This window comes from Lissotriton helveticus, chromosome 5_1, assembly GCF_964261635.1.
Source record: "Lissotriton helveticus chromosome 5_1, aLisHel1.1, whole genome shotgun sequence".
NCBI classification, from domain to species: domain Eukaryota; kingdom Metazoa; phylum Chordata; class Amphibia; order Caudata; family Salamandridae; genus Lissotriton; species Lissotriton helveticus.
Genome location: NC_136065.1, coordinates 1,646,973,269 through 1,646,999,292, shown reverse-complemented (window position 1 = coordinate 1,646,999,292; position 26,024 = coordinate 1,646,973,269). Strand labels below are relative to the sequence as shown.

Here is a 26,024-nt window from a genome sequence, read left to right as displayed (position 1 = left end):
AAGTTTCTCCTAGACTGTGTCAGAACTGGCAAATATATGTGGTGTTCAATAGACAGAGCACATGATATAGCAGAATTATCAAATCTGTTCCATTAGGACTGTAGTTTTTAATAGTCATGATAACATGCTAGCATGTGAGTCGATCTTGCACAGTGAATAAGGGAGCAGTGCCAGTATCTACTTGGTCAGCTCTAGATGGCTCAACTGGGGAGGTATGAGAACAGTGAGCTCCAGTGGCGCAATTGGTTAGCGCGCGGTACTTATACAGCAGTACTTGCATTGAGGCATGCAGAGGTTGTGAGTTCGAGCCTCACCTGGAGCAGCTTACTGGTTTTTCATAAACCATTTCACTAAAAGTAAAGAATAAACTCAGGGGAAAGACGGCCCTTGCTAGAGAGTTTTTACTTCTTTTCAGGATCTGCGTGTCCGACTCTTCCAGGTGCAAATATCACAATCCTATTCGATGCTCCTTATAAACATTCCATGATGTGCCGTCTTGCATAGCATGCAAACACCACATCAGTGCATTTAAAAATACATTTGTAGAATAATAAATATGATGAAAACATTGTTGTCACGGGATAACCATATACTGAGGAGCTGCAAACAGTGCTGTATCAGCTACTTACAATAACATTTAACTGAAAGACATATCAAAAGAAGAGCGTCATCATATTAATGTTTCTAGTCAACATAAGAGTTGCACCATAGCAGCTTATGGTGCTTTCTGCTCAGATTGTGCCTCCAATCCCACATTGATTTTTTTTATTCTTTGCAGTTTAAAAAAACAATTCATGCTCAAAGTTAACTTTTTAAAACCATTCAACCTAATATATTTATTTCTCTAACTTGTGAATGTGGTACATGTTCTCTTTTCCTCATCCCCATCACGATACTCCTTTTCCCGAAATCAGGTTCACTTCTTTATCCAGCCCACCCATCCAAGGTCACCAAATCTATGAAGCGATTCTGCTTTTTCTCACATTCTCTCTATGTACAAGATACCTTGTATCATTTGAATGGACAGCAGGAGAGTCGGATATTTATGGTTAGTGGGGGTGGGGTTTTGAAGATTAACCTCATTTGACTAAGAGCCGGGGCATATGGGAGGAAAAGTATTTTAAGGGGGATGAAGTTCACATCTCCTTGGTGAAATTTCTAGATCCTTATTTCATCCTTTCTGTGGATGCAGACTCAGTCGGAACAGAGGTCATAGTCCTCGCTCTGACTTTCAAAGGAACTTCAAATATGCATGGCTTATTTGGCTTTGCCCGGCGGGGTGAGAATGGCGTTTGTCAGGCGATCGGAAGGGGTGAGGCGATAGTTTATGGTTCAATGGTTTTCATGAAGTCTTCTTGATACGATGAAAGCAGGAAAGGGAAGCTTGTCAATAAGCAAACTTAAGACAAGGTGTGACTCCTAGAAAGAATGACTTGGAAACAACATACAGAAACTCACATATAAAAACGCCCTGATGAGGCTTGAACTCATGACCCCTGGTTTACAAGACCAGTGCTATGCCACTGAGCTACAAGGCCAGCCTGCTTGCAGTATGTAAATCGCTTCATGTATTCTTACTGCGGTATGAAGATATCTATGATTTTGAGACTCTGTATGGAAATGCAGTTGCATTTGAATGTCTACATGCGTGCACAAATTGAAGAGCATGCTTAAGACACTTTTCTTGGAAGTAGGAAAAACTCCATTTTGATTTGAGAACATAAGAGTATTCACATTTATGACCATACTGATAGCTCTAGTTAGTATGTCCACAATCAGTGACAGATAGAGAACTCACTTATTAGAAGTGATCTGTCTCTGTGGGGCAGACATATGTCAACAGTCATACACTTGAGATGGCTGAAACTTTAGGAGTAAGAGCTGCTTTCTTATCAGTCTATCTATCCAAACTGGTTAGAAGTAACCCTGGGCGTCCGAATCGGCTACGCCCACGGAGTAGGCGTAGTGTTGCCTTCTACGCATTTTGCGTAGACAGCGTAGCCGGCAACACTACGCCCACTCCGTGTGCGTAGCCGATTCGGCCGCCACCCGCCTCCCTCCCGCCCTCCCCTACATACATTATTTAAGCAACTAACCTTAATAAAACAATTTTTAAAGCACTTACCATGTCCGGGGCTCTTCCGGGGCTCCCTCTTGGAATAGCGTCCCTTCCTGGATACCAATGCGCATGCGCGGCCTCCCGCGCATGCGCATTGGTATCCAGGACGACGCTATTCCAAGATGGAGCCCCGGACGAGCCCCGGACACGGTAAGTGCTTTAAAATTGTTTTATTAAGGGTAGTTGCTTAAATAATGTATGTAGGGGAGAGCGGGAGGGAGGTGCGTAGTGGGGCTATGCGGAGTGCGGGAGTGGGCGTAGCTTCTCGCCCACTCCGCGTAGCTCCGCGGAGCCCCACTACGCCCACTACGACCAGGGTTAGTTAGAAGGCCAGGAGTGAGGGAAAGGCAATCCTCTGGACACTTCATGAAAGATCTAATTTCAATTAAGCACAAAACACTTCCCTTAATTTGACATAATTGCCAAAATGGAATAGTCAGTTGGGCCCTTCTAGTGGATTATGGCTGTGTCTTGAAAGAGAGTGTAATTGTACTACGAGACATGCCCACCTTCAAAAGAGTGTCTGATGGCGTTCCGACGAAGGTGGGATTCGAACCCACGCGTGCAGAGCTCAATGGATTAGCAGTCCATCGCCTTAACCACTCGGCCACCTCGTCTGCCTTAGGTGACTATATTTCATTTTTTAGGAAATTCTTACGATGTGCTAATTACAAATAATCATAAGTTTCTCCTAGACTGTGTCATAACTGGCAAATATATGTGGTGTTCAATAGACAGAGCACATGATATATCAGAATTATCAAATCTGTTCCATTAGGACTGTAGTTTTTAATAGTCATGATAACATGCTAGCATGTGAGTCGATCTTGCACAGTGAATAAGGGAGCAGTGCCAGTATCTACTTGGTCAGCTCTATATGGCTCAACTGGGGAGGTATGAGAACAGTGAGCTCCAGTGGCGCAATCGGTTAGCGCGCGGTACTTATACAGCAGTACTTGCATTGAGGCATGCCGAGGTTGTGAGTTCGAGCCTCACCTGGAGCAGCTTACTGGTTTTTCATAAACCATTTCACTAAAAGTAAAGAATAAACTCAGGGGAAAGACGGCCCTTGCTAGAGAGTTTTTACTTCTTTTCAGGATCTGCGTGTCCGACTCTTCCAGGTGCAAATATCACAATCCTATTCGATGCTCCTTATAAACATTCCATGATGTGCCGTCTTGCATAGCATGCAAACACCACATCAGTGCATTTAAAAATACATTTGTAGAATAATAAATATGATGAAAACATTGTTGTCACGGGATAACCATATACTGAGGAGCTGCAAACAGTGCTGTATCAGCTACTTACAATAAAATTTAACTGAAAGACATATCAAAAGAAGAGCGTCATCATATTAATGTTTCTAGTCAACATAAGAGTTGCACCATAGCAGCTTATGGTGCTTTCTGCTCAGATTGTGCCTCCAATCCCACATTGATTTTTTTTATTCTTTGCAGTTTAAAAAAACAATTCATGCTCAAAGTTAACTTTTTAAAACCATTCAACCTAATATATTTATTTCTCTAACTTGTGAATGTGGTACATGTTCTCTTTTCCTCATCCCCATCACGATACTCCTTTTCCCGAAATCAGGTTCACTTCTTTATCCAGCCCACCCATCCAAGGTCACCAAATCTATGAAGCGATTCTGCTTTTTCTCACATTCTCTCTATGTACAAGATACCTTGTATCATTTGAATGGACAGCAGGAGAGTCGGATATTTATGGTTAGTGGGGGTGGGGTTTTGAAGATTAACCTCATTTGACTAAGAGCCTGGGCATCTGGGAGGAATAGTATTTTAAGGGGGATGAAGTTCACATCTCCTTGGTGAAATTTCTAGATCCTTATTTCATCCTTTCTGTGGATGCAGACTCAGTCGGAACAGAGGTCATAGTCCTCGCTCTGACTTTCAAAGGAACTTCAAATATGCATGGCTTATTTGGCTTTGCCCGGCGGGGTGAGAATGGCGTTTGTCAGGCGTTCGTCAGGCGATCGGAAGGGGTGAGGCGATAGTTTATGGTTCAATGGTTTTCATGAAGTCTTCTTGATACGATGAAAGCAGGAAAGGGAAGCTTGTCAATAAGCAAACTTAAGACAAGGTGTGACTCCTAGAAAGAATGACTTGGAAACAACATACAGAAACTCACATATAAAAAGGCCCTGATGAGGCTTGAACTCATGACCCCTGGTTTACAAGACCAGTGCTCTGCCACTGAGCTACAAGGCCAGCCTGCTTGCAGTATGTAAATTGCTTCATGTATTCTTACTGCGGTATGAAGATATCTATGATTTTGAGACTCTGTATGGAAATGCAGTTGCATTTGAATGTCTACATGCGTGCACAAATTGAAGAGCATGCTTAAGACACTTTTCTTGGAAGTAGGAAAAACTCCATTTTGATTTGAGAACATAAGAGTATTCACATTTATGACCATACTGATAGCTCTAGTTAGTATGTCCACAATCAGTGACAGATAGAGAACTCACTTATTAGAAGTGATCTGTCTCTGTGGGGCAGACATATGTCAACAGTCATACACTTGAGATGGCTGAAACTTTAGGAGTAAGAGCTGCTTTCTTATCAGTCTATCTATCCAAACTGGTTAGAAGTAACCCTGGGCGTCCGAATCGGCTACGCCCACGGAGTAGGCGTTGTGTTGCCTTCTACGCATTTTGCGTAGACAGTGTAGCCGGCAACACTACGCCCACTCCGTGTGCGTAGCCGATTCGGCCGCCACCCGCCTCCCTCCCGCCCTCCCCTACATACATTATTTAAGCAACTAACCTTAATAAAACAATTTTTAAAGCACTTACCATGTCCGGGGCTCTTCCGGGGCTCCCTCTTGGAATAGCGTCCCTTCCTGGATACCAATGCGCATGCGCGGCCTCCCGCGCATGCGCATTGGTATCCAGGACGACGCTATTCCAAGATGGAGCCCCGGACGAGCCCCGGACACGGTAAGTGCTTTAAAATTGTTTTATTAAGGGTAGTTGCTTAAATAATGTATGTAGGGGAGAGCGGGAGGGAGGTGCGTAGTGGGGCTACGCGGAGTGCGGGAGTGGGCGTAGCTTCTCGCCCACTCCGCGTAGCTCCGCGGAGCCCCACTACGCCCACTACGACCAGGGTTAGTTAGAAGGCCAGGAGTGAGGGAAAGGCAATCCTCTGGACACTTCATGAAAGATCTAATTTCAATTAAGCACAAAACACTTCCCTTAATTTGACATAATTGCCAAAATGGAATAGTCAGTTGGGCCCTTCTAGTGGATTATGGCTGTGTCTTGAAAGAGAGTGTAATTGTACTACGAGACATGCCCACCTTCAAAAGAGTGTCTGATGGCGTTCCGACGAAGGTGGGATTCGAACCCACGCGTGCAGAGCACAATGGATTAGCAGTCCATCGCCTTAACCACTCGGCCACCTCGTCTGCCTTAGGTGACTATGTTTCATTTTTTAGGAAATTCTTACGATGTGCTAATTACAAATAATCATAAGTTTCTCCTAGACTGTGTCAGAACTGGCAAATATATGTGGTGTTCAATAGACAGAGCACATGATATAGCAGAATTATCAAATCTGTTCCATTAGGACTGTAGTTTTTAATAGTCATGATAACATGCTAGCATGTGAGTCGATCTTGCACAGTGAATAAGGGAGCAGTGCCAGTATCTACTTGGTCAGCTCTAGATGGCTCAACTGGGGAGGTATGCGAACAATGAGCTCCAGTGCCGCAATCGGTTAGCGCGCGGTACTTATACAGCAGTACTTGCATTGAGGCATGCCGAGGTTGTGAGTTCGAGCCTCACCTGGAGCAGCTTACTGGTTTTTCATAAACCATTTCACTAAAAGTAAAGAATAAACTCAGGGGAAAGACGGCCCTTGCTAGAGAGTTTTTACTTCTTTTCAGGATCTGCGTGTCCGACTCTTCCAGGTGCAAATATCACAATCCTATTCGATGCTCCTTATAAACATTCCATGATGTGCCGTCTTGCATAGCATGCAAACACCACATCAGTGCATTTAAAAATACATTTGTAGAATAATAAATATGATGAAAACATTGTTGTCACGGGATAACCATATACTGAGGAGCTGCAAACAGTGCTGTATCAGCTACTTACAATAAAATTTAACTGAAAGACATATCAAAAGAAGAGCGTCATCATATTAATGTTTCTAGTCAACATAAGAGTTGCACCATAGCAGCTTATGGTGCTTTCTGCTCAGATTGTGCCTCCAATCCCACATTGATTTTTTTTATTCTTTGCAGTTTAAAAAAACAATTCATGCTCAAAGTTAACTTTTTAAAACCATTCAACCTAATATATTTATTTCTCTAACTTGTGAATGTGGTACATGTTCTCTTTTCCTCATCCCCATCACGATACTCCTTTTCCCGAAATCAGGTTCACTTCTTTATCCAGCCCACCCATCCAAGGTCACCAAATCTATGAAGCGATTCTGCTTTTTCTCACATTCTCTCTATGTACAAGATACCTTGTATCATTTGAATGGACAGCAGGAGAGTCGGATATTTATGGTTAGTGGGGGTGGGGTTTTGAAGATTAACCTCATTTGACTAAGAGCCTGGGCATCTGGGAGGAATAGTATTTTAAGGGGGATGAAGTTCACATCTCCTTGGTGAAATTTCTAGATCCTTATTTCATCCTTTCTGTGGATGCAGACTCAGTCGGAACAGAGGTCATAGTCCTCGCTCTGACTTTCAAAGGAACTTCAAATATGCATGGCTTATTTGGCTTTGCCCGGCGGGGTGAGAATGGCGTTTGTCAGGCGTTCGTCAGGCGATCGGAAGGGGTGAGGCGATAGTTTATGGCTCAATGGTTTTCATGAAGTCTTCTTGATACGATGAAAGCAGGAAAGGGAAGCTTGTCAATAAGCAAACTTAAGACAAGGTGTGACTCCTAGAAAGAATGACTTGGAAACAACATACAGAAACTCACATATAAAAAGGCCCTGATGAGGCTTGAACTCATGACCCCTGGTTTACAAGACCAGTGCTCTGCCACTGAGCTACAAGGCCAGCCTGCTTGCAGTATGTAAATCGCTTCATGTATTCTTACTGCGGTATGAAGATATCTATGATTTTGAGACTCTGTATGGAAATGCAGTTGCATTTGAATGTCTACATGCGTGCACAAATTGAAGAGCATGCTTAAGACACTTTTCTTGGAAGTAGGAAAAACTCCATTTTGATTTGAGAACATAAGAGTATTCACATTTATGACCATACTGATAGCTCTAGTTAGTATGTCCACAATCAGTGACAGATAGAGAACTCACTTATTAGAAGTGATCTGTCTCTGTGGGGCAGACATATGTCAACAGTCATACACTTGAGATGGCTGAAACTTTAGGAGTAAGAGCTGCTTTCTTATCAGTCTATCTATCCAAACTGGTTAGAAGTAACCCTGGGCGTCCGAATCGGCTACGCCCACGGAGTAGGCGTAGTGTTGCCTTCTACGCATTTTGCGTAGACAGCGTAGCCGGCAACACTACGCCCACTCCGTGTGCGTAGCCGATTCGGCCGCCACCCGCCTCCCTCCCGCCCTCCCCTACATACATTATTTAAGCAACTAACCTTAATAAAACAATTTTTAAAGCACTTACCATGTCCGGGGCTCTTCCGGGGCTCCCTCTTGGAATAGCGTCCCTTCCTGGATACCAATGCGCATGCGCGGCCTCCCGCGCATGCGCATTGGTATCCAGGACGACGCTATTCCAAGATGGAGCCCCGGACGAGCCCCGGACACGGTAAGTGCTTTAAAATTGTTTTATTAAGGGTAGTTGCTTAAATAATGTATGTAGGGGAGAGCGGGAGGGAGGTGCGTAGTGGGGCTATGCGGAGTGCGGGAGTGGGCGTAGCTTCTCGCCCACTCCGCGTAGCTCCGCGGAGCCCCACTACGCCCACTACGACCAGGGTTAGTTAGAAGGCCAGGAGTGAGGGAAAGGCAATCCTCTGGACACTTCATGAAAGATCTAATTTCAATTAAGCACAAAACACTTCCCTTAATTTGACATAATTGCCAAAATGGAATAGTCAGTTGGGCCCTTCTAGTGGATTATGGCTGTGTCTTGAAAGAGAGTGTAATTGTACTACGAGACATGCCCACCTTCAAAAGAGTGTCTGATGGCGTTCCGACGAAGGTGGGATTCGAACCCACGCGTGCAGAGCTCAATGGATTAGCAGTCCATCGCCTTAACCACTCGGCCACCTCGTCTGCCTTAGGTGACTATATTTCATTTTTTAGGAAATTCTTACGATGTGCTAATTACAAATAATCATAAGTTTCTCCTAGACTGTGTCATAACTGGCAAATATATGTGGTGTTCAATAGACAGAGCACATGATATATCAGAATTATCAAATCTGTTCCATTAGGACTGTAGTTTTTAATAGTCATGATAACATGCTAGCATGTGAGTCGATCTTGCACAGTGAATAAGGGAGCAGTGCCAGTATCTACTTGGTCAGCTCTATATGGCTCAACTGGGGAGGTATGAGAACAGTGAGCTCCAGTGGCGCAATCGGTTAGCGCGCGGTACTTATACAGCAGTACTTGCATTGAGGCATGCCGAGGTTGTGAGTTCGAGCCTCACCTGGAGCAGCTTACTGGTTTTTCATAAACCATTTCACTAAAAGTAAAGAATAAACTCAGGGGAAAGACGGCCCTTGCTAGAGAGTTTTTACTTCTTTTCAGGATCTGCGTGTCCGACTCTTCCAGGTGCAAATATCACAATCCTATTCGATGCTCCTTATAAACATTCCATGATGTGCCGTCTTGCATAGCATGCAAACACCACATCAGTGCATTTAAAAATACATTTGTAGAATAATAAATATGATGAAAACATTGTTGTCACGGGATAACCATATACTGAGGAGCTGCAAACAGTGCTGTATCAGCTACTTACAATAACATTTAACTGAAAGACATATTAAAAGAAGAGCGTCATCATATTAATGTTTCTAGTCAACATAAGAGTTGCACCATAGCAGCTTAAGGTGCTTTCTGCTCAGATTGTGCCTCCAATACCACATTGATTTTTTTTTATTCTTTGCAGTTTAAAAAAACAATTCATGCTCAAAGTTAACTTTTTAAAACCATTCAACCTAATATATTTATTTCTCTAACTTGTGAATGTGGTCCATGTTATCTTTTCCTCATCCCCATCACGATACTCCTTTTCCCGAAATCAGGTTCACTTCTTTATCCAGCCCACCCATCCAAGGTCACCAAATCTATGAAGCGATTCTGCTTTTTCTCACATTCTCTCTATGTACAAGATACCTTGTATCATTTGAATGGACAGCAGGAGAGTCGGATATTTATGGTTAGTGGGGGTGGGGTTTTGAAGATTAACCTCATTTGACTAAGAGCCGGGGCATCTGGGAGGAAAAGTATTTTAAGGGGGATGAAGTTCACATCTCCTTGGTGAAATTTCTAGATCCTTATTTCATCCTTTCTGTGGATGCAGACTCAGTCGGAACAGAGGTCATAGTCCTCGCTCTGACTTTCAAAGGAACTTCAAATATGCATGGCTTATTTGGCTTTGCCCGGCAGGGCTTGCCCGGCGGGGTGAGAATGGCGTTTGTCAGGCGATCGGAAGGGGTGAGGCGATAGTTTATGGTTCAATGGTTTTCATGAAGTCTTCTTGATACGATGAAAGCAGGAAAGGGAAGCTTGTCAATAAGCAAACTTAAGACAAGGTGTGACTCCTAGAAAGAATGACTTGGAAACAACATACAGAAACTCACATATAAAAAGGCCCTGATGAGGCTTGAACTCATGACCCCTAGTTTACAAGACCAGTGCTCTGCCACTGAGCTACAAGGCCAGCCTGCTTGCAGTATGTAAATCGCTTCATGTATTCTTACTGCGGTATGAAGATATCTATGATTTTGAGACTCTGTATGGAAATGCAGTTGCATTTGAATGTCTACATGCGTGCACAAATTGAAGAGCATGCTTAAGACACTTTTCTTGGAAGTAGGAAAAACTCCATTTTGATTTGAGAACATAAGAGTATTCACATTTATGACCATACTGATAGCTCTAGTTAGTATGTCCACAATCAGTGACAGATAGAGAACTCACTTATTAGAAGTGATCTGTCTCTGTGGGGCAGACATATGTCAACAGTCATACACTTGAGATGGCTGAAACTTTAGGAGTAAGAGCTGCTTTCTTATCAGTCTATCTATCCAAACTGGTTAGAAGTAACCCTGGGCGTCCGAATCGGCTACGCCCACGGAGTAGGCGTTGTGTTGCCTTCTACGCATTTTGCGTAGACAGTGTAGCCGGCAACACTACGCCCACTCCGTGTGCGTAGCCGATTCGGCCGCCACCCGCCTCCCTCCCGCCCTCCCCTACATACATTATTTAAGCAACTAACCTTAATAAAACAATTTTTAAAGCACTTACCATGTCCGGGGCTCTTCCGGGGCTCCCTCTTGGAATAGCGTCCCTTCCTGGATACCAATGCGCATGCGCGGCCTCCCGCGCATGCGCATTGGTATCCAGGACGACGCTATTCCAAGATGGAGCCCCGGACGAGCCCCGGACACGGTAAGTGCTTTAAAATTGTTTTATTAAGGGTAGTTGCTTAAATAATGTATGTAGGGGAGAGCGGGAGGGAGGTGCGTAGTGGGGCTACGCGGAGTGCGGGAGTGGGCGTAGCTTCTCGCCCACTCCGCGTAGCTCCGCGGAGCCCCACTACGCCCACTACGACCAGGGTTAGTTAGAAGGCCAGGAGTGAGGGAAAGGCAATCCTCTGGACACTTCATGAAAGATCTAATTTCAATTAAGCACAAAACACTTCCCTTAATTTGACATAATTGCCAAAATGGAATAGTCAGTTGGGCCCTTCTAGTGGATTATGGCTGTGTCTTGAAAGAGAGTGTAATTGTACTACGAGACATGCCCACCTTCAAAAGAGTGTCTGATGGCGTTCCGACGAAGGTGGGATTCGAACCCACGCGTGCAGAGCACAATGGATTAGCAGTCCATCGCCTTAACCACTCGGCCACCTCGTCTGCCTTAGGTGACTATGTTTCATTTTTTAGGAAATTCTTACGATGTGCTAATTACAAATAATCATAAGTTTCTCCTAGACTGTGTCAGAACTGGCAAATATATGTGGTGTTCAATAGACAGAGCACATGATATAGCAGAATTATCAAATCTGTTCCATTAGGACTGTAGTTTTTAATAGTCATGATAACATGCTAGCATGTGAGTCGATCTTGCACAGTGAATAAGGGAGCAGTGCCAGTATCTACTTGGTCAGCTCTAGATGGCTCAACTGGGGAGGTATGCGAACAATGAGCTCCAGTGCCGCAATCGGTTAGCGCGCGGTACTTATACAGCAGTACTTGCATTGAGGCATGCCGAGGTTGTGAGTTCGAGCCTCACCTGGAGCAGCTTACTGGTTTTTCATAAACCATTTCACTAAAAGTAAAGAATAAACTCAGGGGAAAGACGGCCCTTGCTAGAGAGTTTTTACTTCTTTTCAGGATCTGCGTGTCCGACTCTTCCAGGTGCAAATATCACAATCCTATTCGATGCTCCTTATAAACATTCCATGATGTGCCGTCTTGCATAGCATGCAAACACCACATCAGTGCATTTAAAAATACATTTGTAGAATAATAAATATGATGAAAACATTGTTGTCACGGGATAACCATATACTGAGGAGCTGCAAACAGTGCTGTATCAGCTACTTACAATAAAATTTAACTGAAAGACATATCAAAAGAAGAGCGTCATCATATTAATGTTTCTAGTCAACATAAGAGTTGCACCATAGCAGCTTATGGTGCTTTCTGCTCAGATTGTGCCTCCAATCCCACATTGATTTTTTTTATTCTTTGCAGTTTAAAAAAACAATTCATGCTCAAAGTTAACTTTTTAAAACCATTCAACCTAATATATTTATTTCTCTAACTTGTGAATGTGGTACATGTTCTCTTTTCCTCATCCCCATCACGATACTCCTTTTCCCGAAATCAGGTTCACTTCTTTATCCAGCCCCCCATCCAAGGTCACCAAATCTATGAAGCGATTCTGCTTTTTCTCACATTCTCTCTATGTACAAGATACCTTGTATCATTTGAATGGACAGCAGGAGAGTCGGATATTTATGGTTAGTGGGGGTGGGGTTTTGAAGATTAACCTCATTTGACTAAGAGCCTGGGCATCTGGCCCCTGTCTAGAGGCTGTTGCCAGATGGATGCAAGCCTCCTGTTTGAAGCTTAACGGGGAGAAGACAGACATCATTCTACTCGGAAATCCCTCCCCGTCTGCTCTTGCACCCGTCTGGCCACCATGTCTTGGCGCTCCTCCTGCCCCCAAGTCCCAGATAAAGAGCCTCGGGATCTGGCTTGACACCGCCCTTGATTTCTCGGTCCAGGCTACTAAGACTGCCGCCACTTGCTTTGGACTAATGAGGATGCTCCGGCGGGTGCTCCCTTTGCTCCCTTTCCAGGCGAGGAGGACCATGGTCCAGGCCCTGATTCTCTCTCGCCTGGATTATGGGAATGCTCTCTACCTAGGAGCACCGGCTTCGGTACTGCAGAGGCTTCAGGTCACACAAAACAGTGCGGCCCGCCTACTGTTCAATCTCTCCCGTCGGCAGTCGGCGAGGAAGGCTCTGAAAGACCTCCACTGGCTCCCAATGGCTGCCAGAGTGCAGTTTAAAGCTTTGTGCATTATGCACAAATCCTTTCACCGTGTAGGCCCAGCGATTCTGCACCCTTTGGTCACGCCTTATGTCCCAGCACGCCCCCTTCGGTCTGGTACCTTGCAGCTGGCCACCTCCTCTAAAATTAACAAAGCCCGTTGGGGTGGCCGCTCTTTTTCCCATTCGGCGACCAGACTTTGGAATGCCCTCCCCTTTGCCATCCGAGGAAATAGCAACCTCCTCTCATTCAGAAAGGCCTTGAAAACGCATTTGTTTGCTAAATCCTGCTGATCTGCCCCGAGCCTGCGCTAAACCATTTTATCTTCAAGCGCTGCGAGGCCCTAGGGCAGTTATGCGCTATACAAATGCAATTTTTCATTTCATTTCATTTCATTTCATTTCATCTGGGAGGAATAGTATTTTAAGGGGGATGAAGTTCACATCTCCTTGGTGAAATTTCTAGATCCTTATTTCATCCTTTCTGTGGATGCAGACTCAGTCGGAACAGAGGTCATAGTCCTCGCTCTGACTTTCAAAGGAACTTCAAATATGCATGGCTTATTTGGCTTTGCCCGGCGGGGTGAGAATGGCGTTTGTCAGGCGTTCGTCAGGCGATCGGAAGGGGTGAGGCGATAGTTTATGGTTCAATGGTTTTCATGAAGTCTTCTTGATACGATGAAAGCAGGAAAGGGAAGCTTGTCAATAAGCAAACTTAAGACAAGGTGTGACTCCTAGAAAGAATGACTTGGAAACAACATACAGAAACTCACATATAAAAAGGCCCTGATGAGGCTTGAACTCATGACCCCTGGTTTACAAGACCAGTGCTCTGCCACTGAGCTACAAGGCCAGCCTGCTTGCAGTATGTAAATCGCTTCATGTATTCTTACTGCGGTATGAAGATATCTATGATTTTGAGACTCTGTATGGAAATGCAGTTGCATTTGAATGTCTACATGCGTGCACAAATTGAAGAGCATGCTTAAGACACTTTTCTTGGAAGTAGGAAAAACTCCATTTTGATTTGAGAACATAAGAGTATTCACATTTATGACCATACTGATAGCTCTAGTTAGTATGTCCACAATCAGTGACAGATAGAGAACTCACTTATTAGAAGTGATCTGTCTCTGTGGGGCAGACATATGTCAACAGTCATACACTTGAGATGGCTGAAACTTTAGGAGTAAGAGCTGCTTTCTTATCAGTCTATCTATCCAAACTGGTTAGAAGTAACCCTGGGCGTCCGAATCGGCTACGCCCACGGAGTAGGCGTAGTGTTGCCTTCTACGCATTTTGCGTAGACAGCGTAGCCGGCAACACTACGCCCACTCCGTGTGCGTAGCCGATTCGGCCGCCACCCGCCTCCCTCCCGCCCTCCCCTACATACATTATTTAAGCAACTAACCTTAATAAAACAATTTTTAAAGCACTTACCATGTCAGGGGCTCTTCCGGGGCTCCCTCTTGGAATAGCGTCCCTTCCTGGATACCAATGCGCATGCGCGGCCTCCCGCGCATGCGCATTGGTATCCAGGACGATGCTATTCCAAGATGGAGCCCCGGACGAGCCCCGGACACGGTAAGTGCTTTAAAATTGTTTTATTAAGGGTAGTTGCTTAAATAATGTATGTAGGGGAGAGCGGGAGGGAGGTGCGTAGTGGGGCTATGCGGAGTGCGGGAGTGGGCGTAGCTTCTCGCCCACTCCGCGTAGCTCCGCGGAGCCCCACTACGCCCACTACGACCAGGGTTAGTTAGAAGGCCAGGAGTGAGGGAAAGGCAATCCTCTGGACACTTCATGAAAGATCTAATTTCAATTAAGCACAAAACACTTCCCTTAATTTGACATAATTGCCAAAATGGAATAGTCAGTTGGGCCCTTCTAGTGGATTATGGCTGTGTCTTGAAAGAGAGTGTAATTGTACTACGAGACATGCCCACCTTCAAAAGAGTGTCTGATGGCGTTCCGACGAAGGTGGGATTCGAACCCACGCGTGCAGAGCTCAATGGATTAGCAGTCCATCGCCTTAACCACTCGGCCACCTCGTCTGCCTTAGGTGACTATATTTCATTTTTTAGGAAATTCTTACGATGTGCTAATTACAAATAATCATAAGTTTCTCCTAGACTGTGTCAGAACTGGCAAATATATGTGGTGTTCAATAGACAGAGCACATGATATAGCAGAATTATCAAATCTGTTCCATTAGGACTGTAGTTTTTAATAGTCATGATAACATGCTAGCATGTGAGTCGATCTTGCACAGTGAATAAGGGAGCAGTGCCAGTATCTACTTGGTCAGCTCTATATGGCTCAACTGGGGAGGTATGAGAACAGTGAGCTCCAGTGGCGCAATCGGTTAGCGCGCGGTACTTATACAGCAGTACTTGCATTGAGGCATGCAGAGGTTGTGAGTTCGAGCCTCACCTGGAGCAGCTTACTGGTTTTTCATAAACCATTTCACTAAAAGTAAAGAATAAACTCAGGGGAAAGACGGCCCTTGCTAGAGAGTTTTTACTTCTTTTCAGGATCTGCGTGTCCGACTCTTCCAGGTGCAAATATCACAATCCTATTCGATGCTCCTTATAAACATTCCATGATGTGCCGTCTTGCATAGCATGCAAACACCACATCAGTGCATTTAAAAATACATTTGTAGAATAATAAATATGATGAAAACATTGTTGTCACGGGATAACCATATACTGAGGAGCTGCAAACAGTGCTGTATCAGCTACTTACAATAACATTTAACTGAAAGACATATCAAAAGAAGAGCGTCATCATATTAATGTTTCTAGTCAACATAAGAGTTGCACCATAGCAGCTTAAGGTGCTTTCTGCTCAGATTGTGCCTCCAATACCACATTGATTTTTTTTTATTCTTTGCAGTTTAAAAAAACAATTCATGCTCAAAGTTAACTTTTTAAAACCATTCAACCTAATATATTTATTTCTCTAACTTGTGAATGTGGTCCATGTTATCTTTTCCTCATCCCCATCACGATACTCCTTTTCCCGAAATCAGGTTCACTTCTTTATCCAGCCCACCCATCCAAGGTCACCAAATCTATGAAGCGATTCTGCTTTTTCTCACATTCTCTCTATGTACAAGATACCTTGTATCATTTGAATGGACAGCAGGAGAGTCGGATATTTATGGTTAGTGGGGGTGGGGTTTTGAAGATTAACCTCATTTGACTAAGAGCCGGGGCATCTGGGAGGAAAAGTATTTTAAGGGGGATGAAGTTCACATCTCCTTGGTGAAATTTCTAGATCCTTATTTCATCCTTTCTGTGGATGCAGACTCAGTCGGAACAGAGGTCATAGTCCTCGCTCTGACTTTGAAAGGAACTTCAAATATGCATGGCTTATTTGGCTTTGCCCGGCAGGGCTTGCCCGGCGGGGTGAGAATGGCGTTTGTCAGGCGTTCGTCAGGCGATCGGAAGGGGTGAGGCGATAGTTTATGGTTCAATGGTTTTCATGAAGTCTTCTTGATACGATGAAAGCAGGAAAGGGAAGCTTGTCAATAAGCAAACTTAAGACAAGGTGTGATTCCTAGAAAGAATGACTTGGAAACAACATACAGAAACTCACATATGAAAAGGCCCTGATGAGGCTTGAACTCATGACCCCTGGTTTACAAGACCAGTGCTCTGCCACTGAGCTACAAGGCCAGCCTGCCTGCAGTATGTAAATCGCTTCATGTATTCTTACTGCGGTATGAAGATATCTATGATTTTGAGACTCTGTATGGAAATGCAGTTGCATTTGAATGTCTACATGCGTGCACAAATTGAAGAGCATGCTTAAGACACTTTTCTTGGAAGTAGGAAAAACTCCATTTTGATTTGAGAACATAAGAGTATTCACATTTATGACCATACTGATAGCTCTAGTTAGTATGTCCACAATCAGTGACAGATAGAGAACTCACTTATTAGAAGTGATCTGTCTCTGTGGGGCAGACATATGTCAACAGTCATACACTTGAGATGGCTGAAACTTTAGGAGTAAGAGCTGCTTTCTTATCAGTCTATCTATCCAAACTGGTTAGAAGTAACCCTGGGCGTCCGAATCGGCTACGCCCACGGAGTAGGCGTAGTGTTGCCTTCTACGCATTTTGCGTAGACAGCGTAGCCGGCAACACTACGCCCACTCCGTGTGCGTAGCCGATTCGGCCGCCACCCGCCTCCCTCCCGCCCTCCCCTACATACATTATTTAAGCAACTAACCTTAATAAAACAATTTTTAAAGCACTTACCATGTCCGGTGCTCTTCCGGGGCTCCCTCTTGGAATAGCGTCCCTTCCTGGATACCAATGCGCATGCGCGGCCTCCCGCGCATGCGCATTGGTATCCAGGACGACGCTATTCCAAGATGGAGCCCCGGACGAGCCCCGGACACGGTAAGTGCTTTAAAATTGTTTTATTAAGGGTAGTTGCTTAAATAATGTATGTAGGGGAGAGCGGGAGGGAGGTGCGTAGTGGGGCTATGCGGAGTGCGGGAGTGGGCGTAGCTTCTCGCCCACTCCGCGTAGCTCCGCGGAGCCCCACTACGCCCACTACGACCAGGGTTAGTTAGAAGGCCAGGAGTGAGGGAAAGGCAATCCTCTGGACACTTCATGAAAGATCTAATTTCAATTAAGCACAAAACACTTCCCTTAATTTGACATAATTGCCAAAATGGAATAGTCAGTTGGGCCCTTCTAGTGGATTATGGCTGTGTCTTGAAAGAGAGTGTAATTGTACTACGAGACATGCCCACCTTCAAAAGAGTGTCTGATGGCGTTCCGACGAATGAGGGATTCGAACCCACGCGTGCAGAGCACAATGGATTAGCAGTCCATCGCCTTAACCACTCGGCCACCTCGTCTGCCTTAGGTGACTATGTTTCATTTTTTAGGAAATTCTTACGATGTGCTAATTACAAATAATCATAAGTTTCTCCTAGACTGTGTCAGAACTGGCAAATATATGTGGTGTTCAATAGACAGAGCACATGATATAGCAGAATTATCAAATCTGTTCCATTAGGACTGTAGTTTTTAATAGTCATGATAACATGCTAGCATGTGAGTCGATCTTGCACAGTGAATAAGGGAGCAGTGCCAGTATCTACTTGGTCAGCTCTAGATGGCTCAACTGGGGAGGTATGAGAACAGTGAGCTCCAATGGCGCAATTGGTTAGTGCGCGGTACTTATACAGCAGTACTTGCATTGAGGCATGCAGAGGTTGTGAGTTCGAGCCTCACCTGGAGCAGCTTACTGGTTTTTCATAAACCATTTCACTAAAAGTAAAGAATAAACTCAGGGGAAAGACGGCCCTTGCTAGAGAGTTTTTACTTCTTTTCAGGATCTGCGTGTCCGACTCTTCCAGGTGCAAATATCACAATCCTATTCGATGCTCCTTATAAACATTCCATGATGTGCCGTCTTGCATAGCATGCAAACACCACATCAGTGCATTTAAAAATACATTTGTAGAATAATAAATATGATGAAAACATTGTTGTCACGGGATAACCATATACTGAGGAGCTGCAAACAGTGCTGTATCAGCTACTTACAATAACATTTAACTGAAAGACATATCAAAAGAAGAGCGTCATCATATTAATGTTTCTAGTCAACATAAGAGTTGCACCATAGCAGCTTATGGTGCTTTCTGCTCAGATTGTGCCTCCAATCCCACATTGATTTTTTTTATTCTTTGCAGTTTAAAAAAACAATTCATGCTCAAAGTTAACTTTTTAAAACCATTCAACCTAATATATTTATTTCTCTAACTTGTGAATGTGGTACATGTTCTCTTTTCCTCATCCCCATCACGATACTCCTTTTCCCGAAATCAGGTTCACTTCTTTATCCAGCCCACCCATCCAAGGTCACCAAATCTATGAAGCGATTCTGCTTTTTCTCACATTCTCTCTATGTACAAGATACCTTGTATCATTTGAATGGACAGCAGGAGAGTCGGATATTTATGGTTAGTGGGGGTGGGGTTTTGAAGATTAACCTCATTTGACTAAGAGCCGGGGCATATGGGAGGAAAAGTATTTTAAGGGGGATGAAGTTCACATCTCCTTGGTGAAATTTCTAGATCCTTATTTCATCCTTTCTGTGGATGCAGACTCAGTCGGAACAGAGGTCATAGTCCTCGCTCTGACTTTCAAAGGAACTTCAAATATGCATGGCTTATTTGGCTTTGCCCGGCAGGGCTTGCCCGGCGGGGTGAGAATGGCGTTTGTCAGGCGTTCGTCAGGCGATCGGAAGGGGTGAGGCGATAGTTTATGGTTCAATGGTTTTCATGAAGTCTTCTTGATACGATGAAAGCAGGAAAGGGAAGCTTGTCAATAAGCAAACTTAAGACAAGGTGTGACTCCTAGAAAGAATGACTTGGAAACAACATACAGAAACTCACATATAAAAAGGCCCTGATGAGGCTTGAACTCATGACCCCTAGTTTACAAGACCAGTGCTCTGCCACTGAGCTACAAGGCCAGCCTGCTTGCAGTATGTAAATCGCTTCATGTATTCTTACTGCGGTATGAAGATATCTATGATTTTGAGACTCTGTATGGAAATGCAGTTGCATTTGAATGTCTACATGCGTGCACAAATTGAAGAGCATGCTTAAGACACTTTTCTTGGAAGTAGGAAAAACTCCATTTTGATTTGAGAACATAAGAGTATTCACATTTATGACCATACTGATAGCTCTAGTTAGTATGTCCACAATCAGTGACAGATAGAGAACTCACTTATTAGAAGTGATCTGTCTCTGTGGGGCAGACATATGTCAACAGTCATACACTTGAGATGGCTGAAACTTTAGGAGTAAGAGCTGCTTTCTTATCAGTCTATCTATCCAAACTGGTTAGAAGTAACCCTGGGCGTCCGAATCGGCTACGCCCACGGAGTAGGCGTAGTGTTGCCTTCTACGCATTTTGCGTAGACAGCGTAGCCGGCAACACTACGCCCACTCCGTGTGCATAGCCGATTCGGCCGCCACCCGCCTCCCTCCCGCCCTCCCCTACATACATTATTTAAGCAACTAACCTTAATAAAACAATTTTTAAAGCACTTACCATGTCCGGGGCTCTTCCGGGGCTCCCTCTTGGAATAGCGTCCCTTCCTGGATACCAATGCGCATGCGCGGCCTCCCGCGCATGCGCATTGGTATCCAGGACGACGCTATTCCAAGATGGAGCCCCGGACGAGCCCCGGACACGGTAAGTGCTTTAAAATTGTTTTATTAAGGGTAGTTGCTTAAATAATGTATGTAGGGGAGAGCGGGAGGGAGGTGCGTAGTGGGGCTATGCGGAGTGCGGGAGTGGGCGTAGCTTCTCGCCCACTCCACGTAGCTCCGCGGAGCCCCACTACGCCCACTACGACCAGGGTTAGTTAGAAGGCCAGGAGTGAGGGAAAGGCAATCCTCTGGACACTTCATGAAAGATCTAATTTCAATTAAGCACAAAACACTTCCCTTAATTTGACATAATTGCCAAAATGGAATAGTCAGTTGGGCCCTTCTAGTGGATTATGGCTGTGTCTTGAAAGAGAGTGTAATTGTACTACGAGACATGCCCACCTTCAAAAGAGTGTCTGATGGCGTTCCGACGAAGGTGGGATTCGAACCCACGCGTGCAGAGCACAATGGATTAGCAGTCCATCGCCTTAACCACTCGGCCACCTCGTCTGCCTTAGGTGACTATGTTTCATTTTTTAGGAAATTCTTACGATGTGCTAATTACAAATAATCATAAGTTTCTCCTAGACTGTGTCAGAACTGGCAAATATATGTGGTGTTCAATAGACAGAGCACATGATATAGCAGAATTATCAAATCTGTTCCATTAGGACTGTAGTTTTTAATAGTCATGATAACATGCTAGCATGTGAGTCGATCTTGCACAGTGAATAAGGGAGCAGTGCCAGTATCTACTTGGTCAGCTCTAGATGGCTCAACTGGGGAGGTATGAGAACAGTGAGCTCCAGTGGCGCAATTGGTTAGCGCGCGGTACTTATACAGCAGTACTTGCATTGAGGCATGCAGAGGTTGTGAGTTCGAGCCTCACCTGGAGCAGCTTACTGGTTTTTCATAAACTATTTCACTAAAAGTAAAGAATAAACTCAGGGGAAAGACGGCCCTTGCTAGAGAGTTTTTACTTCTTTTCAGGATCTGCGTGTCCGACTCTTCCAGGTGCAAATATCACAATCCTATTCGATGCTCCTTATAAACATTCCATGATGTGCCGTCTTGCATAGCATGCAAACACCACATCAGTGCATTTAAAAATACATTTGTAGAATAATAAATATGATGAAAACATTGTTGTCACGGGATAACCATATACTGAGGAGCTGCAAACAGTGCTGTATCAGCTACTTACAATAAAATTTAACTGAAAGACATATCAAAAGAAGAGCGTCATCATATTAATGTTTCTAGTCAACATAAGAGTTGCACCATAGCAGCTTATGGTGCCTTCTGCTCAGATTGTGCCTCCAATCCCACATTGATTTTTTTTATTCTTTGCAGTTTAAAAAAACAATTCATGCTCAAAGTTAACCTTTTAAAACCATTCAACCTAATATATTTATTTCTCTAACTTGTGAACGTGGTACTTGTTCTCTTTTCCTCATCCCCATCACGATACTCCTTTTCCCGAAATCAGGTTCACTTCTTTATCCAGCCCACCCATCCAAGGTCACCAAATCTATGAAGCGATTCTGCTTTTTCTCACATTCTCTCTATGTACAAGATACCTTGTATCATTTGAATGGACAGCAGGAGAGTCGGATATTTATGGTTAGTGGGGGTGGGGTTTTGAAGATTAACCTCATTTGACTAAGAGCCGGGGCATCTGGGAGGAACAGTATTTTAAGGGGGATGAAGTTCACATCTCCTTGGTGAAATTTCTAGATCCTTATTTCATCCTTTCTGTGGATGCAGACTCAGTCGGAACAGAGGTCATAGTCCTCGCTCTGACTTTCAAAGGAACTTCAAATATGCATGGCTTATTTGGCTTTGCCCGGCGGGGTGAGAATGGCGTTTGTCAGGCGATCGGAAGGGGTGAGGCGATAGTTTATGGTTCAATGGTTTTCATGAAGTCTTCTTGATACGATGAAAGCAGGAAAGGGAAGCTTGTCAATAAGCAAACTTAAGACAAGGTGTGACTCCTAGAAAGAATGACTTGGAAACAACATACAGAAACTCACATATAAAAACGCCCTGATGAGGCTTGAACTCATGACCCCTGGTTTACAAGACCAGTGCTATGCCACTGAGCTACAAGGCCAGCCTGCTTGCAGTATGTAAATCGCTTCATGTATTCTTACTGCGGTATGAAGATATCTATGATTTTGAGACTCTGTATGGAAATGCAGTTGCATTTGAATGTCTACATGCGTGCACAAATTGAAGAGCATGCTTAAGACACTTTTCTTGGAAGTAGGAAAAACTCCATTTTGATTTGAGAACATAAGAGTATTCACATTTATGACCATACTGATAGCTCTAGTTAGTATGTCCACAATCAGTGACAGATAGAGAACTCACTTATTAGAAGTGATCTGTCTCTGTGGGGCAGACATATGTCAACAGTCATACACTTGAGATGGCTGAAACTTTAGGAGTAAGAGCTGCTTTCTTATCAGTCTATCTATCCAAACTGGTTAGAAGTAACCCTGGGCGTCCGAATCGGCTACGCCCACGGAGTAGGCGTAGTGTTGCCTTCTACGCATTTTGCGTAGACAGCGTAGCCGGCAACACTACGCCCACTCCGTGTGCGTAGCCGATTCGGCCGCCACCCGCCTCCCTCCCGCCCTCCCCTACATACATTATTTAAGCAACTAACCTTAATAAAACAATTTTTAAAGCACTTACCATGTCCGGGGCTCTTCCGGGGCTCCCTCTTGGAATAGCGTCCCTTCCTGGATACCAATGCGCATGCGCGGCCTCCCGCGCATGCGCATTGGTATCCAGGACGACGCTATTCCAAGATGGAGCCCCGGACGAGCCCCGGACACGGTAAGTGCTTTAAAATTGTTTTATTAAGGGTAGTTGCTTAAATAATGTATGTAGGGGAGAGCGGGAGGGAGGTGCGTAGTGGGGCTATGCGGAGTGCGGGAGTGGGCGTAGCTTCTCGCCCACTCCGCGTAGCTCCACGGAGCCCCACTACGCCCACTACGACCAGGGTTAGTTAGAAGGCCAGGAGTGAGGGAAAGGCAATCCTCTGGACACTTCATGAAAGATCTAATTTCAATTAAGCACAAAACACTTCCCTTAATTTGACATAATTGCCAAAATGGAATAGTCAGTTGGGCCCTTCTAGTGGATTATGGCTGTGTCTTGAAAGAGAGTGTAATTGTACTACGAGACATGCCCACCTTCAAAAGAGTGTCTGATGGCGTTCCGACGAAGGTGGGATTCGAACCCACGCGTGCAGAGCACAATGGATTAGCAGTCCATCGCCTTAACCACTCGGCCACCTCGTCTGCCTTAGGTGACTATGTTTCATTTTTTAGGAAATTCTTACGATGTGCTAATTACAAATAATCATAAGTTTCTCCTAAACTGTGTCAGAACTGGCAAATATATGTGGTGTTCAATAGACAGAGCACATGATATAGCAGAATTATCAAATCTGTTCCATTAGGACTGTAGTTTTTAATAGTCATGATAACATGCTAGCATGTGAGTCGATCTTGCACAGTGAATAAGGGAGCAGTGCCAGTATCTACTTGGTCAGCTCTAGATGGCTCAACTGGGGAGGTATGAGAACAGTGAGCTCCAGTGGCGCAATTGGTTAGCGCGCGGTACTTATACAGCAGTACTTGCATTGAGGCATGCAGAGGTTGTGAGTTCGAGCCTCACCTGGAGCAGCTTACTGGTTTTTCATAAACCATTTCACTAAAAGTAAAGAATAAACTCAGGGGAAAGACGGCCCTTGCTAGAGAGTTTTTACTTCTTTTCAGGATCTGCGTGTCCGACTCTTCCAGGTGCAAATATCACAATCCTATTCGATGCTCCTTATAAACATTCCATGATGTGCCGTCTTGCATAGCATGCAAACACCACATCAGTGCATTTAAAAATACATTTGTAGAATAATAAATATGATGAAAACATTGTTGTCACGGGATAACCATATACTGAGGAGCTGCAAACAGTGCTGTATCAGCTACTTACAATAAAATTTAACTGAAAGACATATCAAAAGAAGAGCGTCATCATATTAATGTTTCTAGTCAACATAAGAGTTGCACCATAGCAGCTTATGGTGCCTTCTGCTCAGATTGTGCCTCCAATCCCACATTGATTTTTTTTATTCTTTGCAGTTTAAAAAAACAATTCATGCTCAAAGTTAACTTTTTAAAACCATTCAACCTAATATATTTATTTCTCTAACTTGTGAACGTGGTACATGTTCTCTTTTCCTCATCCCCATCACGATACTCCTTTTCCCGAAATCAGGTTCACTTCTTTATCCAGCCCACCCATCCAAGGTCACCAAATCTATGAAGCGATTCTGCTTTTTCTCACATTCTCTCTATGTACAAGATACCTTGTATCATTTGAATGGACAGCAGGAGAGTCGGATATTTATGGTTAGTGGGGGTGGGGTTTTGAAGATTAACCTCATTTGACTAAGAGCCGGGGCATCTGGGAGGAAAAGTATTTTAAGGGGGATGAAGTTCACATCTCCTTGGTGAAATTTCTAGATCCTTATTTCATCCTTTCTGTGGATGCAGACTCAGTCGGAACAGAGGTCATAGTCCTCGCTCTGACTTTCAAAGGAACTTCAAATATGCATGGCTTATTTGGCTTTGCCCGGCAGGGTGAGAATGGCGTTTGTCAGGCGATCGGAAGGGGTGAGGCGATAGTTTATGGTTCAATGGTTTTCATGAAGTCTTCTTGATACGATGAAAGCAGGAAAGGGAAGCTTGTCAATAAGCAAACTTAAGACAAGGTGTGACTCCTAGAAAGAATGACTTGGAAACAACATACAGACACTCACATATAAAAAGGCCCTGATGAGGCTTGAACTCATGACCCCTAGTTTACAAGACCAGTGCTCTGCCACTGAGATACAAGGCCAGCCTGCTTGCAGTATGTAAATCGCTTCATGTATTCTTACTGCGGTATGAAGATATCAATGATTTTGAGACTCTGTATGGAAATGCAGTTGCATTTGAATGTCTACATGCGTGCACAAATTGAAGAGCATGCTTAAGACACTTTTCTTGGAAGTAGGAAAAACTCCATTTTGATTTGAGAACATAAGAGTATTCACATTTATGACCATACTGATAGCTCTAGTTAGTATGTCCACAATCAGTGACAGATAGAGAACTCACTTATTAGAAGTGATCTGTCTCTGTGGGGCAGACATATGTCAACAGTCATACACTTGAGATGGCTGAAACTTTAGGAGTAAGAGCTGCTCTCTTATCAGTCTATCTATCCAAACTGGTTAGAAGTAACCCTGGGCGTCCGAATAGGCTACGCCCACGGAGTAGGCGTAGTGTTGCCTTCTACGCATTTTGCGTAGACAGCGTAGCCGGCAACACTACGCCCACTCCGTGTGCGTAGCCGATTCGGCCGCCACCCGCCTCCCTCCCGCCCTCCCCTACATACATTATTTAAGCAACTAACCTTAATAAAACAATTTTTAAAGCACTTACCATGTCCGGGGCTCTTCCGGGGCTCCCTCTTGGAATAGCGTCCCTTCCTGGATACCAATGCGCATGCGCGGCCTCCCGCGCATGCGCATTGGTATCCAGGACGACGCTATTCCAAGATGGAGCCCCGGACGAGCCCCGGACACGGTAAGTGCTTTAAAATTGTTTTATTAAGGGTAGTTGCTTAAATAATGTATGTAGGGGAGAGCGGGAAGGAGGTGCGTAGTGGGGCTATGCGGAGTGCGGGAGTGGGCATAGCTTCTCGCCCACTCCGCGTAGCTCCGCGGAGCCCCACTACGCCCACTACGACCAGGGTTAGTTAGAAGGCCAGGAGTGAGGGAAAGGCAATCCTCTGGACACTTCATGAAAGATCTAATTTCAATTAAGCACAAAACACTTCCCTTAATTTGACATAATTGCCAAAATGGAATAGTCAGTTGGGCCCTTCTAGTGGATTATGGCTGTGTCTTGAAAGAGAGTGTAATTGTACTACGAGACATGCCCACCTTC

The 26,024-nt window shown here is 44.4% G+C and overlaps 25 non-coding genes across 25 annotated transcripts; 8 read left to right on the top strand and 17 right to left on the bottom strand.

The window, feature by feature from the left end:
* Positions 1 to 227: 227 nt before the first annotated feature.
* TRNAI-UAU (transfer RNA isoleucine (anticodon UAU)) lies at positions 228 to 322 on the top strand. Its single transcript has 2 exons — positions 228 to 265; positions 287 to 322. It is a non-coding gene; the product is annotated as a tRNA-Ile (tRNA).
* Positions 323 to 1,466: 1,144 nt separating this feature from the next.
* On the bottom strand, positions 1,467 to 1,538 carry TRNAT-UGU (transfer RNA threonine (anticodon UGU)). Its single transcript has one exon. It is a non-coding gene; the product is annotated as a tRNA-Thr (tRNA).
* Positions 1,539 to 2,654: 1,116 nt separating this feature from the next.
* TRNAS-GCU (transfer RNA serine (anticodon GCU)) lies at positions 2,655 to 2,736 on the bottom strand. The gene has a single exon. It is a non-coding gene; the product is annotated as a tRNA-Ser (tRNA).
* A 292-nt stretch (positions 2,737 to 3,028) lies between these two features.
* Positions 3,029 to 3,123, top strand: TRNAI-UAU (transfer RNA isoleucine (anticodon UAU)). Its single transcript has 2 exons — positions 3,029 to 3,066; positions 3,088 to 3,123. It is a non-coding gene; the product is annotated as a tRNA-Ile (tRNA).
* A 1,155-nt stretch (positions 3,124 to 4,278) lies between these two features.
* TRNAT-UGU (transfer RNA threonine (anticodon UGU)) lies at positions 4,279 to 4,350 on the bottom strand. Its single transcript has one exon. It is a non-coding gene; the product is annotated as a tRNA-Thr (tRNA).
* Positions 4,351 to 5,466: 1,116 nt separating this feature from the next.
* Positions 5,467 to 5,548, bottom strand: TRNAS-GCU (transfer RNA serine (anticodon GCU)). Its single transcript has one exon. It is a non-coding gene; the product is annotated as a tRNA-Ser (tRNA).
* Positions 5,549 to 5,840: 292 nt separating this feature from the next.
* Positions 5,841 to 5,935, top strand: TRNAI-UAU (transfer RNA isoleucine (anticodon UAU)). Its single transcript has 2 exons — positions 5,841 to 5,878; positions 5,900 to 5,935. It is a non-coding gene; the product is annotated as a tRNA-Ile (tRNA).
* A 1,155-nt stretch (positions 5,936 to 7,090) lies between these two features.
* On the bottom strand, positions 7,091 to 7,162 carry TRNAT-UGU (transfer RNA threonine (anticodon UGU)). The gene has a single exon. It is a non-coding gene; the product is annotated as a tRNA-Thr (tRNA).
* A 1,116-nt stretch (positions 7,163 to 8,278) lies between these two features.
* Positions 8,279 to 8,360, bottom strand: TRNAS-GCU (transfer RNA serine (anticodon GCU)). Its single transcript has one exon. It is a non-coding gene; the product is annotated as a tRNA-Ser (tRNA).
* A 292-nt stretch (positions 8,361 to 8,652) lies between these two features.
* TRNAI-UAU (transfer RNA isoleucine (anticodon UAU)) lies at positions 8,653 to 8,747 on the top strand. Its single transcript has 2 exons — positions 8,653 to 8,690; positions 8,712 to 8,747. It is a non-coding gene; the product is annotated as a tRNA-Ile (tRNA).
* A 1,159-nt stretch (positions 8,748 to 9,906) lies between these two features.
* On the bottom strand, positions 9,907 to 9,978 carry TRNAT-UGU (transfer RNA threonine (anticodon UGU)). Its single transcript has one exon. It is a non-coding gene; the product is annotated as a tRNA-Thr (tRNA).
* A 1,116-nt stretch (positions 9,979 to 11,094) lies between these two features.
* TRNAS-GCU (transfer RNA serine (anticodon GCU)) lies at positions 11,095 to 11,176 on the bottom strand. Its single transcript has one exon. It is a non-coding gene; the product is annotated as a tRNA-Ser (tRNA).
* A 292-nt stretch (positions 11,177 to 11,468) lies between these two features.
* On the top strand, positions 11,469 to 11,563 carry TRNAI-UAU (transfer RNA isoleucine (anticodon UAU)). The gene is made up of 2 exons: positions 11,469 to 11,506; positions 11,528 to 11,563. It is a non-coding gene; the product is annotated as a tRNA-Ile (tRNA).
* Positions 11,564 to 13,603: 2,040 nt separating this feature from the next.
* Positions 13,604 to 13,675, bottom strand: TRNAT-UGU (transfer RNA threonine (anticodon UGU)). Its single transcript has one exon. It is a non-coding gene; the product is annotated as a tRNA-Thr (tRNA).
* Positions 13,676 to 14,791: 1,116 nt separating this feature from the next.
* Positions 14,792 to 14,873, bottom strand: TRNAS-GCU (transfer RNA serine (anticodon GCU)). The gene has a single exon. It is a non-coding gene; the product is annotated as a tRNA-Ser (tRNA).
* A 292-nt stretch (positions 14,874 to 15,165) lies between these two features.
* On the top strand, positions 15,166 to 15,260 carry TRNAI-UAU (transfer RNA isoleucine (anticodon UAU)). The gene is made up of 2 exons: positions 15,166 to 15,203; positions 15,225 to 15,260. It is a non-coding gene; the product is annotated as a tRNA-Ile (tRNA).
* Positions 15,261 to 16,430: 1,170 nt separating this feature from the next.
* TRNAT-UGU (transfer RNA threonine (anticodon UGU)) lies at positions 16,431 to 16,502 on the bottom strand. The gene has a single exon. It is a non-coding gene; the product is annotated as a tRNA-Thr (tRNA).
* Positions 16,503 to 17,618: 1,116 nt separating this feature from the next.
* On the bottom strand, positions 17,619 to 17,700 carry TRNAS-GCU (transfer RNA serine (anticodon GCU)). The gene has a single exon. It is a non-coding gene; the product is annotated as a tRNA-Ser (tRNA).
* A 1,556-nt stretch (positions 17,701 to 19,256) lies between these two features.
* On the bottom strand, positions 19,257 to 19,328 carry TRNAT-UGU (transfer RNA threonine (anticodon UGU)). Its single transcript has one exon. It is a non-coding gene; the product is annotated as a tRNA-Thr (tRNA).
* A 1,116-nt stretch (positions 19,329 to 20,444) lies between these two features.
* TRNAS-GCU (transfer RNA serine (anticodon GCU)) lies at positions 20,445 to 20,526 on the bottom strand. The gene has a single exon. It is a non-coding gene; the product is annotated as a tRNA-Ser (tRNA).
* Positions 20,527 to 20,818: 292 nt separating this feature from the next.
* On the top strand, positions 20,819 to 20,913 carry TRNAI-UAU (transfer RNA isoleucine (anticodon UAU)). Its single transcript has 2 exons — positions 20,819 to 20,856; positions 20,878 to 20,913. It is a non-coding gene; the product is annotated as a tRNA-Ile (tRNA).
* A 1,144-nt stretch (positions 20,914 to 22,057) lies between these two features.
* On the bottom strand, positions 22,058 to 22,129 carry TRNAT-UGU (transfer RNA threonine (anticodon UGU)). Its single transcript has one exon. It is a non-coding gene; the product is annotated as a tRNA-Thr (tRNA).
* Positions 22,130 to 23,245: 1,116 nt separating this feature from the next.
* TRNAS-GCU (transfer RNA serine (anticodon GCU)) lies at positions 23,246 to 23,327 on the bottom strand. The gene has a single exon. It is a non-coding gene; the product is annotated as a tRNA-Ser (tRNA).
* Positions 23,328 to 23,619: 292 nt separating this feature from the next.
* Positions 23,620 to 23,714, top strand: TRNAI-UAU (transfer RNA isoleucine (anticodon UAU)). Its single transcript has 2 exons — positions 23,620 to 23,657; positions 23,679 to 23,714. It is a non-coding gene; the product is annotated as a tRNA-Ile (tRNA).
* A 1,144-nt stretch (positions 23,715 to 24,858) lies between these two features.
* On the bottom strand, positions 24,859 to 24,930 carry TRNAT-UGU (transfer RNA threonine (anticodon UGU)). The gene has a single exon. It is a non-coding gene; the product is annotated as a tRNA-Thr (tRNA).
* Positions 24,931 to 26,024: the final 1,094 nt, after the last annotated feature.